At 37.5% G+C, this 17497-nt stretch overlaps 1 long non-coding RNA gene across 1 annotated transcript; it reads left to right on the top strand.

The window, feature by feature from the left end:
- The first annotated feature begins 303 nt into the window (after positions 1 to 303).
- Positions 304 to 15122, top strand: LOC112673368 (uncharacterized). The gene is made up of 3 exons (XR_003144756.3): positions 304 to 612; positions 3665 to 3736; positions 14642 to 15122. It is a non-coding gene; the product is annotated as an uncharacterized LOC112673368 (long non-coding RNA).
- The last annotated feature ends 2375 nt before the right edge of the window (positions 15123 to 17497 follow it).

Genomic DNA, 17497 nt, shown 5'->3' on the forward strand with positions numbered 1-17497 from the left:
CGTACAATTAATATTTGTGAGATGAATATTACTCGTATCACAGTCCCTTAGTTAACTGTGTCCAAAACAATGTATCCATTCATTCCATAAATTGTACTTACATTGTGCTAGGCACTGTATTGATTAATGGGACCATTGTGATAATCAGAACAGAAACACTGTCCTCATGGATTTTTCAGTCCAGAGTTAGTGAGAAACATTGATGATAGTGATGATGATTGAAGGACTTGAGAGAAGAACAAGATGTCATAAAAACTAAGAGGAGCACCTAATCCAGAGGGCCTCAGAAGGAGGGAGCTTTTAACAGAGGCACAAAATAAAATAAGAATCAACCAGAAAAAGAGAAAAAGATGAGGCAGAAGGAGCATCACAGTACAAAAGCCAGGAGGCAAATGAATCCTCATTCACTTTGCAGCAAGCTTCTACTGAATGTGTTTTGACTAATGATGTCACAGAAACAACAGCAAACAAGGGAAACAGTCCTTGCTTTTATGAGGTTTATCCTGTAGTAGAGGAAAGAGGCAAGTAAAAATTACAGTGTGTGCTCCACTGAGGAGTAATATGGATGTTCTGAGAAGTCCAGAGCTTCCAACCCAGACTTGGGAGGATATGGTAGGTCTCCCGTATACAGCTAAGACATAGAACAAGAGCAAGATTATCCAAGAAGATGGAGTAGAGACTTGGCAAGATGCAGGTTCAGAGGAAGACAGATCACAGAAGATTCTGTAAACTATACTGCACCCACTATGGCTGGAACAAAGCATGGAAGGAAGTGGGAAATATGGAAAGGCTGTGGACAGGCTTGAGATAAGTCCATTATAAAGGCCCAGAGAGCATGCTAAGGATTCAGATTGTATCTCTCTATACTACTATTCAGAACTGGATTATAATCTAAGAGATAGAAGAGCATAGTGTTGTTATAAAAAACAACAACAACAACAACAACATTATGTCAAATTTCTGCTTTACCACTCCCTAGCTGCTTATGACAGGTGGTTCTGGGTGAGTTTTTTAATATCTTCATTTTGTTTTCTCGCCTGCAAGTTGAAGATAATGATAGCAATTCTTTCATAAAACAGTTTTGAGTATTAAACAATGATTAAATAAAACACTTAGCTTGGTATACGGACAGTGCTCTTCTTCCTTCTATTTGCTCTTTGTTCTATGACTTCCTGCTTCCTAAGCTTTTCTCAATGGGAAATTTATCATCTCAACCTTTTCTCTTTCAGTACTCTGAAGAGCCTAGTGTCTCCCCAGTGCCTGTCACTACACAGCATCCAAAGGGACATGTGCCAGAACTATTGTTAAACCTGAGATGAGCTCTTACCTATAAAACTGTTGGTGGGGGCTAGAGGGAAAAATAACAAGAGTTGCCGAATATGATATGTGGAACCACTTTCACAGAAATTTGATTTCCCCTGCTGTAACTTAGAAAAAGACAGGATCTGAGATGGCATTTCATTGAGTAGAGAGGTCTCTCTTCTCACAGCATCTAGAGTGCTTTTATTGGTCACAGAACACCAATGTCCTCACCAGGAAAATGTAGCCAGAGACAAGATACAGAGACTCTTCTTTATTAAAATGGCCCACAGATGCACATGATGAGATGAGCACTGGTTGTTACACTATATGTTGGCAAATTGAATTTAAATAAAATATTTAAAAGTAATAATAAATAATAAATAAATAAAATGGCCCACAGATGTGGTCAGCCAATCCCACTGGTGACTGGCAGGATATATAAGTAGGAATGTGAGGGATAGGGAGGCAGACAAAGGTTGATTCTCACTTAGGTCACTTCCAACCTGCTTAACCTTGGGCAATTTGTTGAAACTCTCCAACCCAGGTTCCTTGGCATAAAATATGATTACTAACAAAAACACCTTGCCGGGTCATGGTGAGAATTAACTGAAATAACATAAGACTTACACAAATTGTAAAACTCCACCCAAATAGTAGTAGTTGCTGCTATTTATAGTAAAGGGGTTGGATTAGAAATTGAGGAAGGTAAAAAAAAAAAAAAAAGATCCTACACTACATGCTATCAAGTGCCATACACAATATAAGATGGAATCAAATGTTCCTGATTAAAAAGACAATGTATCAGAAAAAGCAAATGAAATTCCATTTACTGTCACCCCATCTTTCCTTCTCTAGGTGGGAAGGAGGCCTTAAAAAATGAAAAGATACCCCAGAGCCAGATAAATATGATAAAATCTTACCCAAAAGGAATTTTGTTTTAACTCACTCAAAGAGAACTTTTTAAAATCATATAGACTCCAGGGAATAAAATATATTCAGTTTTTGTTCAGAGGGCACAGTAGAAGCAGTGTCTCTATTTTTTGTGAAAGTTTTTATGTGATCTTAAGTCACACCCATCATTAATTAGGGCTCAGCCACTTACCATTAGTTTCTAGTTAGTTGAAAATTTCCTAGTTAGTTCCTAAGAATGAGTTACCTGCTGAATTCACTCAGTGCAGAATTCTTGGTCCCAGAATGTCTAGGGAAAGGACCAATCTGTCCACCTACAAGTTCTGAAATTATGGCTTCCCTGATCAAGTAAGGAAGACCAAATTTCCTTCTCAATTATGTAGCCCACATTTCATGGATTGAGAACCACCCATGGAACTTTTTCACTACAGAAGAGGGATAGAAGTTTTGTTTTCTGTTGGAATACTGGCATGGTTGATGTCAGATTTGGAACATGCAGTCTCAAGAGGCTCTTCATCATTATCTGGAACACAGTTACAGATGCTCTATTAATACATCTTCTGAGGGACAACACATCCCAGGATATAAGTGTGTTGAAAATGTGATCTCAACCCTACCAGAAAATGTGGGCAAGAATAACTTTTCAAAATCAATTATCTCCCCATTTCTGCATTCTTTGGTCTGGTCCTGTTGTTAATAGATTTGCCAAAACACTGATGATTCTTCCCATATTTTCAAGGTAAGTATAGATATAAAAATTTAGAAATTTAGAAGAGAACTTTTTTTTTGAGAACTTGCTTTAAAAGGAAAAGAAGAAATCCTTATTTGCAAACTCACTCCTGTCTACTCAATGTCTTTTGACTTTTCAACCAATAGGATTCCATCTCTTCCTCTGAACTCAATTCCTCTCCCCAACCAGCCATACCAACACTCTCTAAACACAGAACTCAGGTCTACGCTTGCCCCCTACCACTCATTTCTCAGCCCCACCTATAACTTGCCTAATTAACTGCTATTTACCTGTATCAGGCAGGTCCCACCTTAAAACCAAATTTTACTCAGTTCAACTCAGTAGTATGTTGGAGCCCACTTATATTGACTTGCAAGAGTTGATTGTTAATTCTCAGGAATTTCACAAGCTAGTTGTTAAACACAGTCATTATTAAAAATTAAATGAACTTACAATTTCTTAAATTATATTAAAATAAAGGCAGTAAATATTCAAAATGCATCCTTTTGCATTAAATGCAGTAAATATTTCAAATGCATTATTTTATTACATTTTACTATTATGTACAATCTTAAAAATATTTACATCTACTGTACCAGTATGGTAGACAATTTAGCTAGCATCTTTCTCCGGTTCTATATCCAACAGTTGAGCCATGATGGACATATAGACTCTACAGAAGTCAGAAAATGCTCTAAGTTTTTTTTATTTTTATTTTTCCAGAGACCCAGTTGTTAAGCATTTACCAGCATAGCACTGCTTCAACTGAAGGCTGAACTAAAGGATCTGATTGTGGTAAGGAAACCAACTGGAGATATTGAAGCCTCTGGAGATTAATAGAGATTACCATTTTAGGCCTGAAGGAGGAAAGGAAGGGAATAATGAGAGCAACTGTCAGGGAAAATGGCCTGCCTGGGCAAGAGCTATAGTCCTAGAGGGACCAGCTACTGACAGAGAACAGCATGGAAGCAGAGAGTATACATGGAGTAAATACTTCCCTCTATCCTCCCACTGCTAATCGTATACCACCAATTGAAACATCAAGAATCTTGCCATCTCAGAAGCCTGGGCACAGCAGTCCACAGTATCATAGATTAGGTTCACCAGAGAGGATCTAGTGCTGATATGATCATTCAAGCTCTCTCAAGTTGGGGGGTGGGCAGGCTGTCTTTACACCCTGGTAATGATCAGTGATTGGACACAGGCTACTCCTAGAAGGAGGCGTGATGTGTGGGAGGCAGTTTTCTTCAGGAGATGTAATACCTGAAGAGGGCTAACACCTGAGGTTTGTCTTCCAGCAGCTGACGGAATAAGCCTTTCACTCCTGAAATGGGAATCTGGTTGATATATAAAGTATCCACCATGGCAGGGATCAGCTTCCTAGGCAAAAAAGAGTGCAGAATGGATCTGGGAGCAGTGGAAAGAGGAGTAAGTAATAACCACACAAACTCTTCAAAACCTGGCATGTGAATCAGCCCCTTTCAGAAGCAGGTCTGTCACTCCTGCTCCGTGTAGCTCCATAGTCCTTATGCAAAGATTTATATAGCTTTCCCAGCAGACAATATTAAACCAGTCTGTTTAGTAGTCTACCTCTTGTAAGCTCCGTGGCCACAGATTTTACCTTATCTATCCTAATTCCAAGTCTGATGATAGTTTCAACCCAGAACTCCATAGATGCTCAATAAAATTACTTGCTGAATGGTAAGCAATTAATAAAGATTAACAGGCCCATCTTTCATAATAACAGATATCTCAGGTGAAAAATAAAGTTATCCAGGGGAGGAGAAACCAAACTTCTCTGTGAAAAAAAAACAATTACCCTTATGACAATACTATATGGCATATTTCTATCAAATCATCATTGCTGATATGTCCCTGGAAAGTTTTCAATTGGGTAGCAAGTTTGATTTGTATCTACAGCTATCAACTGATTGAGTCATCAAGGTATATGTAACGGTGGGCGGGGGCAGCAAGAGGGAATCAATTCAGTGAAAATAATTACATTTTTAGGATGAAGTGGGGAAGGAGGGAAGGAAAATCAAGCATGGACAGTGCTGCGATGTGGCACCAACATGACAAGGATGAGTTTGAGTCTAGGCACCAGACTACTAAAGGCTTCCTCTGAGTTTCCCCTCCAAGGAGACAGAAACAAAACATTCGGGGTGGCAGGTAGCCTATGAGTGTCTCTCTTGTCCAGTTGGCTTGTCAGTTCTGGCATCATCAAAATACATGGGCCACCATGGTCACCTTCGTGTCACCATGCTCCTCTTTCATTACCTTCTGAAGCATGAATGGTGGTTTTCTTTCTTTCTTTCCTTTCTTTCTCTTCTTTCTTTTTCCTCTCTTTCTCTTTCTTTTCTTTCCCTTCTTTCTTTCTCTCCTCTCTCTCCCTTCCTTCCTTTTCTTGGCCTAATGTGAGATGCAAAATTGTTGTTCCTGTAGTCACATATTTGAAAAAAATACATTCAGCTGGCTTTTGGCACTGCTTAAGTTTCTAGGGAATTAAGCTGAATATTCCAGGCAACAGTGGAATCTACTAAGTTATTTGGAACCTATATTTGCAAGGAAATACAGGAGTTAGAAGAAGTAGAAAAAACTGAAAACTTGAATTGATTGGTGAAATGAATAGAGAATAGTTGAAATAGAAAAATCCATGTTGAAGAGTGTTTTCTACATATGTGTGATTCATTTGTGAAAATATCAGCTTTTATTACACAACCATACATGTCGTTTAATCTTCATGACAACCCGGAGAAGTAAAACCATTCTTACTACCATTTTATAGATTAAAAAACAGAAGCTTTGAGAAGTTAAGTGATTTGTCTAAGGTAATAAGTACAGCTGAGGTTCAAATCCATGTTTGATCTCACTCAGGGGAGCAAATGAGAGGACAACTAGGATAACTGGTAACATATAGTGGCACATGGTTGCATGATTAGCACTGAAGTCCAAGGAGGGGTTGGGTGAGTGGTATATAACCTAAAACAAAAAGACTGTCATAGTCTGGAATAAACATCCCCTCCTCCACCCAAGCAGGATAAGGGAAAGTTCTAACAAAGACAAAAAAAAAAAAAAAAAAAAAAACACTACCCTGCAGTCCTTAGCTTGATTGGTCATAGTTTTAATGGTATTTATGAGAAACCCAGAGAGGACACAGGGTCGATAATCATCAAATAGTAAGTTTGATGAGACTAATTTTCCATCCTCGTGTCTCTATAAAGAGAGAACTCTGCCCCTTTTTCATTAGGACAACCCCAAACCCTGCAGGAGAGAAACTTCCCTCCCAAGTGCATTCCCTAATCAGAGACTGGAAGTTTCTTGGGGGCATGGCAGGATTACTCTGCTTAAAAACACCATTGCCTACCCCTTTCTTCTTTCACCACCTGTCTCTGATTGAGCACTTTGGAAAGATACTTTTAGAAAGAATGAGAATTTTAAGAGGCAATATATAATGCAAAAAAATCCCAAGGAACTTCTGAACAACATAGCCCAATATCACCCTGGGATGGTAGTAAATCAACTGATTATTTTTAATATATAATGGCTAATAATATTGTACAGTTACACACATCAGGCACTATGCTGAGCATATTGCAGATACAATCTCATTGAGTTCCCATAACAGGCCTATTTATAGAGAAGATGCCCAAGATTACATAGCTCTGAGGAACCAGAAACAATTGTAATTTTAAAGCCCATATTCAAAATCAGTAAATTGTGTGGTCTCCTGGAAGCTAATAGAAGATCTAGAAGCAGGAAAAGTGGAAGACAATAATGACTCCACAAAGCAGGACATGACAATAAAAAGTGAGTTTCTAGTCCATATAGTAAAAGATCTATATGCCCCTAAAATGTTAAAGTCAGTTCTTTTAACACAGCTGTATATCATGCTGGCCAATAAACTAACACATCAGAGAACATTTTTTAAAGATTTTATTTATTTACTCATGAGAGACACAGAGAGAGGCAGAGACATAGGCAGAGGGAGAAGCAGGCTCCCTGAGAGGAGCCGGATGTGGGGCTGGATCCCCAGGACTCCAGGATCATGTCCTGAGCCGAAAGCAGATGCTCAACTGCTGAGCCACCCAGGCGTTCCTCAGAGAACATTTAAAACAAAAATCATTTCCAACTTTGGAACATGGATCTGCCACTGGAAATTCCAAATGATATTGGTCTTTGGTTAATTCCAAGGAGGGTTTGAGCCCACAGGAACTCTCTAACACCCTATAAAGGGAAGTAGCCTAGAGACATTACAACAGGAAGTCAAATAGGATGAAAGCTTTTCCTTAGATAACCTAAAAATGAATGAACCACGTGTAGTTTAAAGTGAAGTTAAAAAAAGAAAATCACACACTTTTGGGTTTGTAAAGAAGCATATGATAACTCAATATTTTGACATTTTGTCCAAACTCAAAGTACCAGAAGCCATCTCATATTCACAATGTTAAGGTGAAAATAGTGCCTCAATTTGGACTGTGCATATTGTTTTAGGTTTTCAATGCTTAATAATAAATAATCAAAATGATTCACCATTGTTAATATTCTGAGACTAATGAATAAAGTAATAAATCTACATCCTGTAATAGATCTGTGGGAATGCTTCTGTCATACAGGAAAATTTATGACCAAGTATAAATCCCAAACATAATTTACTATATAATCTCAGTATATTCATCACTATAAGAGAAAATATGGATTATTAATGATGTTCTTTTGAGTCACGGAGCAACAAACTACTCAGAAACAAATCAGTAAAATGCTAGCATTTAATGACTTTAATTCAGAAGTTAACTTTGGTATTTTTTATTTTTAAAAAAATCAAACCAGCATTTTGGGTTTAGTGAATCTAAATCCAGACTCCTCCTATAAAATCAAACCGTTTACCTACAGCCAAAGCAAACTCTTTATTTAAAAGAACATAGTAAATTTGCTAAGACCTTCTCTTTAAAGCAAATCTAACACACCCTCTGAGTTTTAGCAAGAATTCTAGCATGTAAGCTATAAAACAGAATCATTTTAAGAGTTGCTTCTTTTGTATGGGATGGTAATAATATCCTCTCCTTGCAGAATCTCACCACACACAATTTCAAAGGCAGGAAGAAAAAGGGAATACCTGAACAGCTAATTACAGAGCTGGATAGATACATGATAAAGCATTAGAATAAATGAGATAGATAAATTATCAGAGAGCAGGGCTGAAGACTGATGAACCATATTTAGTACACTAATCCCAAGTGTTTATTTTGCATTCTTCTGGCCTTTAAAGATGACAAGTTGTGATCAATCACTTCCCTTGAAGGCTGGCTGCTTTCCTGCCCTAGCATTTAATTTTTGTTTGATGTTCTTCACTTTGTGTCAATGTATGAACTACTGTTAAGAAATAGAGCAGTGATTAAAATAATTCATCCATCTGCTTATAATTAAAGACCAAGTTAAATGTAATGACAACTTTATCTAGCAAGCTAGCTATCATCTAGAAGGGAGATTGGCCCCTTAACAATCTCTCCAGCAGATGAATATTCTAGTTAGTAGTAGCTCAAAATTTTCCCTTCAAAGAATAGAGATTTTAATCAGTGATGTCACTGGATAAGTGAAATGGGAGGAGATACAGAAATGTCTTTCTTTTCTGCACTAGAAAAAAATCAAATATCTTAGTGACTAGCTCAAGATTAGAGAAGTAGCTTTTAAATTAATAGTTTTAAATTAGTCACAAAGAGGAGAAGCCAGTGGAAAAAAGAAAGTGCCAAAATTAATTAGAAAAAAAAATGAGACCAGCTTTATGGTGAGATAATTGCTAAATACATGGCTATTTTAGAATAAAGAACAAATATCCTAGAGTGCTTTTTAATTTATTTCCTTCCTAGAGTAAACAGAACATTCTAGTTATATTTTTAAATAAATTTTTAAACACAAAATTTGGGAGGGGTGGTGAAACTAAAATATTCACTCATATTTCCCTTACCCTGAAAATAAATTACTGATTCATTTTTTAATTTTCTCAACAAGATATATTTACATACATGAATCTATTATAAAATTGGAGCCACATTGTCACATACTGTTTTAAAAGCTGCTTTTTTCATATAGTAACACATTATGCGTACTTCCAGGATATTTAAAGGATTTTAAAAACCAAGCCAGCAATTTTATATTCAATAGAATATGAAAACCAAAATCTGATCTCAAATGCCCTTTGATCATTCTCTGATAAGTACAATTTGGCTAGCTACTGAAAGAGCAAAATTAAAATGCCATAAAAATATATCCAGAAGAATATTTTGACTTTTTTTCATAATAATAATTGACCATCATAAATTTAATAGATGGTGCACAAGTAAATGGCTCATAAATAGCTTCATTCAAATGACTTTGCAAAGCCATTTGAGCAAAATGTTTTAGATTTTAAATTCACTTTTCTATTTAAGATGATCCTTGAAAGCACATCTTCTGGTGACCAGGAAATCCAAACTTGGGAAACCCACTAGGAAATATTCTAGTTTAATTCATAAAAAGAATAATTATAAGCGTTTTTTTTTTTTTTTTCAGAAAAGTAAAAGCTAAAAGTACTTGGATAAAATAATTATGGTGAAATCATGTCTTATATACTGCATCTGCATCAAACTTGATAGGTAACTAAGAAATGTTTATTGATGATTAAAAATCTGCCTAATGGGGTACTTGGGTGGCTCAGTCAGTTGAGCATCTGACTCCTGGTTTCAGCTCAGGTCCTGGTCTCTGGGTCATGAGATCAAGCTCCACATTGGGCTCTCTCCCTCTCCCTCTATCCTTTCCCCCTGCACATGCTCTCTCAAAATAAATAAATAATTTTTTTAAACCTGCTTTATTTTTGCTTCCATGTGTTTTCTGCTAATGCATAGAGGCTAATGTAAGTTGTCTCCAAGAACTTAGAAATAACTGGTCTTCTTTGGAGATAAATATAAGAACTGCATACTATGAGATAATTCATAGATATATCAAGTTACATGATTGGCTTTCTGGCCAATAGGTTTGACTATAACCAGGTGGACACATTAACACATTCAAAAAGTGAATGAATGTGTCCATCGAAGTAGGGACTAATGAAACTGGAAAGTTTATTGACAGCACCCAGCTGTGTCAAAGCACAGTCCAAGAGAGAAGGCTTAGCCAATGGAGTTTGGTATGTTTCTAACCCCAATGATCAAGTTACTCCTGGGGCAGAAATGGACGCAACATGAAGTCAACAGACTTAGTTATATCTGGTACTATTGGCAAAGCTAGTTGTGTTATATACTGGAGGCATCAGACCACCTTGGACCACTGCTACCAATCATTTATTCTTCTAGTCCCCCTTGTTCTGATGACCTATTCCCCAGACAATTTCCAAGTCAGTCAGTTACAGAGAAAGAGAGGAAACTGACCCTATGAACATGAGCATTTCTGGTTATTGCAGTGATTTCCTGTAGGAAATTAACAAGGGCAGGAACCTCATAGCTTGATGATAGAGGAAAAATGAGCTGGTTGTAAATCTCCACTGTCCTGGTCCATGTGACAGCTCCATTTCTCACCATGGATAAATAAATTATCACTCTTAGCTTCATGAGTTTTTAGTAATGAAGAATCAGTGTCTTGAAGCCTGATGTTCTCTGAATAGATAGGATATGAGGTCATTCAGAGGCCTAGGCAGCCTCCCCTGGGAGGCATCTGACCTCACTTCATTATCTCTCATCTAATATCAACACATATAGATGCATATGGAGACCAAGTGGCAGTGATGAAATGAGCTTCTTGAGAAAATCAAATAGGACCAGAATCAGGGGATTTTAAGAGACCTCCAGCATTAAAATTGGAGCATTTTTAATCATATATGAGTTATTCTCTCTTCCAGTTACAAGGTGGAGGGATAAAATTGAAACCATGAATACATTTTAGGTTTCAAGTTTTGTAAACCACCAATATGTTCTGGCACTGAAAGTACCGGCAGGCTTTTCAATACTCACAGGTAAAAGTTCGCACCTGACTCATGGGGAGCAAGTGGGGGCCCTAGGCAGAAGCTGAAATTTCCCCAAGAAGCTAGATATATATTGGCTGTGGAGACCCAGAAGGAGAGTTGCCATAGTTGCATGGAGGAAACGGGATGCACAGCAAATTGGACCACCCTAAGTGTCAAGGCAACACTGAGGGCTTCTTAGGAATAGGTCAAGGACACTCCATGGGTGTACAGAGACCTGAACCCAAGATAGAGACAGCAATCACTTTCCAAGTTTCCACTGCTAAGAAGCAACAGAGCTGCTCCAGGCCACACGGGATGCTCTGTGTCCTTTGAGGAGAAAGACAGGAGAATGAGTTGAGTTGGTGAAAATACCACCTTGCTATCCTCATTCCGTCTTTGGCCCACCTCAAATACTGAGTTCCAGTATGAATTCAGGGAGATTCAAAGGCTCCCCTGAGGATCATGAAACTATACTCCTTCTGTCTACCAAAACTTCCCACTCGCAGGCCTCGTTCTCCAGTTTAAAACTATGAATCTTAAAATGTTAATGTTTTAAGGCTGGATTCAAATTTAACCTGGTATCTTCAACATGGAACTTTAGGGGAATGAAGGTTGGCAGCTTACTAGAGTGGAATTTGGTAAGTGATAGAAGACTTCTTGTCAGTTGATGGCTTCAGGGAAAGGGGAATTGCTCTGTCAAGGAGGAGTAGAAAGCAGCCCCCCAAAATCACCAGACACTGGTCTCTCCTTCACAGTGCTGTGAAGAGCATCCTACTTAACACTCTGATTCCATTTTAGAAAATGGAATTCTGATTCCATTTTCTAGAATATCTTGTGACAGAAGGTCCAGTAGTTCTTATTTTTCTTCTGGTTAAGGCTACAATATAATGATATTCAATAATAATACTAATCTTTCCTAGTTGCACAATGAGTATTTTGTTACTGTTCTTCATGTAGTAGAACAAAATGCTAAAATATTTTGGAATGGTTTCAGTTTGTTATAATTATTGCTCACCCTTAAGAGCTTGGAGAGATGCAGGTGACAAGATCAAACTTGTTTACACTTAGACTCAGCCAGGTTTAAACCAAAGTCCCCAAAGATGAAAGGCTAGTGCCTCAATGCCTTGTTCGGTTTCAAAGACCCATAGAGAGATGTCCAATCATTTTTTAACGTAAAAGCAGTGTATAAAAGGAAATAATTTTAAATTTTGAGCCATGTGAGAAATGCACAGAAATAAGTAGTTACCTTTTTTTTTTGTCCAAATCAATCATTTCAATAACAAGCACAGAAGTACCAATCCAACACAAAAGTGGATCTTCCCCATCAGAGTTTTCAACATAACAGATTGTCTCCTTTCTTACCTCAAAAAAGTTAACTCCATTTTCCCAAATGCTCACCAATAATAGCAACTAAATCAGAAGTTTTTAAAGGGATAATAAAATCTGGGATGCCTGGGTGGCTCAGAGATTGAGCATCTGCCTTTGGCTCAGGGATGGAGTCCCACATTGGGCTCCTGTCAGGGAGCCTGCTTCTCCCTCTGCCTGTATCTTTTTCTCTCTGTGTGTCTTTCATGAATAAATAAATAAAATCTTTTTTAAAAAAAAGGATAATAAAATCTTAACCCAACATAAGCCCTGTTTAAGTTCATTTTTAATGATAGTGTGCTCTCTATTTCTGATAACACTAAACTGAGGTTCGGCTAATGTCCAGAATGGGGAGAAACGATGGGCCCACACATGAATTATACTTCTATTTATATTCCCATCCCAAAGCTATGATTTAAGCAGGGAGTTCTGCCTTAATCACAGACACTTAATAAATAAAAGTTGCTTTTATTTCTCAAGTAAGTTTGAATCTCTTGGGTTTGGCAGAAAGTCAAGCTTACCAAGTATTTTTATATAGAATCATCTCAAATCCTACAAAAGGTATAATTAGACAATCAAATAAAGGCATATGAGAACATCTGGGCAATTTGTTAACTAGTTGATATTTAGCCCTCCAGTTATAATACAGATTTTAGATGATACATATTTTATAACTAGGACATGTTAATACTGCACTACAGTATGTAATGTTATGAGTTTGAAAGATAGGTGCACCTGGCTGGCTCAGTCAGTGGAGCTTGAGACTCTTGATCTCAGGGTTGTGAGTTCAAGCCCCACCATAAGTATAGAGATTATCTAAAAATAAAATCTTAACAAAAATAGAGTTTGAAAGATAAATAAAAAGATTGCATACCCTTATATTCTTTTATCACTAAAAAAACTGTTATGTTAAAAAAAAAACTCAACAAGCTGTCCTCATTATTGTTTCCTATCTCTTCCAAAATTAGGCTAAATAGTATTAGATAGATTTGAATAAGTTTACAGATAAACATATAGATCTGAATCTCTGAACCTAACAACTTCAACCATTTTTATGAGCCTGTCAATATACCCAGATACTCAAATAAGATATGACTTCCTGATGCCTAAACACAAGATATATACATGCAGAAAATAAAGGGCAAAAATGCCATCAAGAGATGACATAGATCATGGCAGGACCTGATCCATAAGGTATAACTGGAAAGTTGAAAACGGTTTGTATTTTTAAAGACTGGATGATTAGAAATTTAGGGTGTTATTTATGCACATTCATTGGCACTTCCTAAACAATTTAAACTTTACATTCCAAGTTAGAAAGGCAGCTATATAAGGAGACTTTTGAATCTCAAGAAGAGATTTCAAAATCTCCTTGGTCTCAGTCATAGAATCAAGGCAACACTGTATTAGATTATTCCCTCAGGCTAAAGCCAATGAACCTGAACTGTGCTGTTTAAAGCACAGACTAAAATCAGCCAATTCAAATGCATGTGTAATGCAGTGATGGCTAACCTCAAGAGATATGGGATGGCAAGGGGAGTATCACTGAGGCTTCCCTCAGAGCCACCTTTGTGGACATGACATGTGCAGTCACCTAGGGTCCCACATGCAGAAGGGCCTTGCACTTGGTTTAATGCTCTGTCATCACCATCGTGAAATCCATCTTTGTCTCTGAACCTGTGTTTTGTCAGTGAAATCTGATAAGACAATGGAGTGTGCATGTGGAAAGAGGAAACAGGCCAGGCAGCTGTGCATACACACACAGGACCAAGCCCCTGGGGACAAGAGCCATAGTGTGCTGTGCTATTGGCCTGGCCTGCTGGTATACATATACACATGTCTAGGACAGTCTGTGATCCTGAGAGCTGGCAGGGGGCAGCTGGGCTGAAACCTGGGCCCAAATTGTTGGTGACAGCAGCAGAAGCAGTGGTGGCAGAGGTCATAAGTAGAAAGAGATGAGGCACTCTAATGTGGAACAGCACTGGGACCCTTAGTGGGAAGCCAGCTCATGTCATGGTTTACCCTTTGAGCCCAACCCTGAGGTACTGGTGTAAATAACCGCCTCTCCAGCCTGAGGGATAGAATAACCAGTCATCTGGCAATAAATTTTGTCAATAAACAATTACAAAAAGTACACACAGACATTACACAATAAAGTACATCAGGGAGTTGTATCTTCAATAGATACAGCTAATTTTGAAAATTACTTATAACATTAAAAAATAAATATTCACAGCCTTAGAAATAGAAATTAAATGTAAAGATTGCCACATTTAATGAAAAGAACACTATTTTCACACATGAAGCTTCAGACAAATTTTTAACAAGGAATATAATTTTCTAATTTTTTCATAAAATTGTAGATGCACCCTCCCTGGCTACATGAAGCTCAGCCACCATCATGAATGACCCAGTAACTATCTGGACCAGGAAGTTCATAATTAACCAACTACTTCAGTGGAAACAAAGGTCACTGATATTCTTCACCCCAGAAAGGCAACAGTATCAAGAGAGAAATTTGGGGAAAAATTAGCCAAAATGTACAAGACCACACCAAATGTCATCTTTGTAGTTAGATTCAGAACCCATTTAGGTGGTGGCAAAACAACTGGCTTTGGCATGATTTATGATTCCTTGGGCTATGAAATAAAAATAAAAGAACCCAAACATAGACTTGCAGGGCATGGCCTGAAAAAAGAAAAAGTCCTCAAGAAAACAGCAAAAGGAATGCAAGAATAGAAAAAAGAAAGGAAGACTGCAAAAGCCAATGTTGGTGTTGGCAAAAAGTGAGCTAGAGATTGGATAACAGAAGGAGTAAAGATTCTGCAGTAACTTTATCTGTGGTGATTGCGCAGATTTTTCATGAGAGGATTAATAAACTAAGAACTTTTTAAAAAAGAAAAAAATCATAGATGCAGTAACAGAAGGTATAAAAAGGCATTTTGAATTATAAACAAATCACTAAGTTGCTTTCTTGTACAGCCTCAAGTTCAGGAAATAGCAGAGAAACCACTAAAATGCCATTGTATACATTTTCAGTTGAAGTTAAACTGATTTGTACAAAGAGTTAGATCTACTAAGAAAAAATATTTTTTTAAGAATCATCAGCTAAAGATGCACAGAAATACATACTTCAAAATACTTTATCAGAAGTTATCCCAATATTGTCACAGCATTAAATACCCTTAACAGGTCCAACAAAATATCCTTCTCAAAATGAAAAATTATCAAAAAATTATTTGCAATCTTGCATTTGCTCACAGTAACTAATGTTCCTTTCAATGATATCAACTGTAAGTTAAAATTTAGAAGTATAAATTTTGATGACTCAAATGAATTTGCAGAAAAGTTAGAGAAGTGTTATGTTCAGTAAGAATGCCACATTAATAAAATGCTATTATCTATTGTATTACATAAAAGTATGACACCTATATTAGTTTCCCAGGGCTGCCATGAAAAATTACCCTGGGCATGCATGTCTGTTGGAATTTTATATTTAAGCTTCCTACTCAATTCAAGAAACTTCATCATTCCTTCAGATTCACACTGTGAGTTTGGTGCCTGCCTGCACTTCTACCTTGAGGCATTTTTAGTCCAGAAGCAAGCAGGAATAAGCTGCCAAAATTCACTTAGTCCAATTGAGATATGGTTAGGGATAATAATAGCTAAGAGAGATGCTCCCGGAGTACAGGATTAGACAGTCTGGAGGACAAGGAACAAGCAGACTCTTTTCAGAAAGAATCATAGCCTGCCTATTGGCTGACCAAGGAAATCACTCCAATGCCAGAGCAGGAATCCACACTATTCCTGAAAGCAGGTAAGAATATATGCAAGGTACCAGTGACCACTTCATTGTTTCCCATCCTTTCCTTTTCTGGGAGTTTTTCCTATAATTATAATGGTCTGCCTACATTACGCTCTCTACACTAGCTGCATTGGGATGGATGTCTCATCATTAACTATAAGTCTCCAAACCATAAGAAGATGTACATGGGCCTGATATAGAACACTACATGTCAATTAGAGATCCTGAATTCAGAGTATGATACAGTCTTTGGAATAGATTTTGTATTGACTTCCTGCAGGAATGGGTTGAGCTTATTTTATGTAGTTGGGTATAAATAGATGTTGGGTAACCAGAGGGGTAAACTACAGTGAGAACCTCTTAGTTGCCTACCCAAACCCTTAACTCTCTCTTTTCTTTGGAGTTTCATGTGATTCAGGTCAGTTCATTCTGCACATAGAGCAAGGTGTAGAGGGCCTGTCCTAATGTAAGCCATTCAGAATTTTCCATTTCCCTAGTCATGGTACTTAGTTGACAGGTTCACATGTGGCCTAACTCAGTTTAAGTGGAATGAATTTCAGGATGTTCTAAGGGAATTCTAGGACAGAGACACCCCTCCCTTCTTCTAAATGGCATGGTTTCCAGATAGGAGGCTTAAAACTATGAAATCTATTTTGATAGCACAAGAGAAATCAGCCTGAAAATATGGCCAACACACAGGAAATGGCTTTGCTAAGAAATTTCCAAATAAAAGGAGCTGAATTTCTTATCTACTTGGTATACTCTAAAAGGCAGAATAAGATAGTACCACTCCCACACATTAACTAAGTGTCTATGAGACCCTTGTGAAACAAGATCACCCTCATCCTGAAGTCTCCATTCCTAGGCTTTCTTTAGCTGAAAATGTTGACCCCTGATGAAATAGAAATACTTCTCAGAGAGATATACCTTTAAACTTCCAATTTTTACAAGAGATCCCAGCAAAGGATGGAAGGCAGGAATGTTCAAGAGTGGTGTATGGAGAAGGAAACCCTTATGAAGGTAAAACACGGAAAGTAGAAAATAAAGATAGATTGCTAGGATCACAGTCTGTCCAGAATCTGCCATGTTCTGTTAACATATTTCTTTCAAGACAGTGTAATACAATGTCGATATTGGCAACGTCACTGTGGTTTCTGCAAAGAACTAAGCATGCCTATGACACATGCTGGGATGCAATAATTCAGGGTTCATCATTCATCATCTAATCAACTTCAGGAAGAAATTAGTTCTCAATTAATACTTTCCTCAAAATCTCCTGTTTGACTTTCAGTAGAAACATAAACTCTTAGGCAAAGTTTTATCATTGATAGAACATGAATTACGTCTAATTTCTCCCTCTTCTGGTGTAGGATAGTAGCTTTAATAGCCCCAATGGGGCTATTAAAAGACTTTT

The sequence above is a fragment of the Canis lupus genome, chromosome 24, assembly GCF_003254725.2.
Source record: "Canis lupus dingo isolate Sandy chromosome 24, ASM325472v2, whole genome shotgun sequence".
NCBI classification, from domain to species: Eukaryota; Metazoa; Chordata; class Mammalia; order Carnivora; family Canidae; genus Canis; species Canis lupus.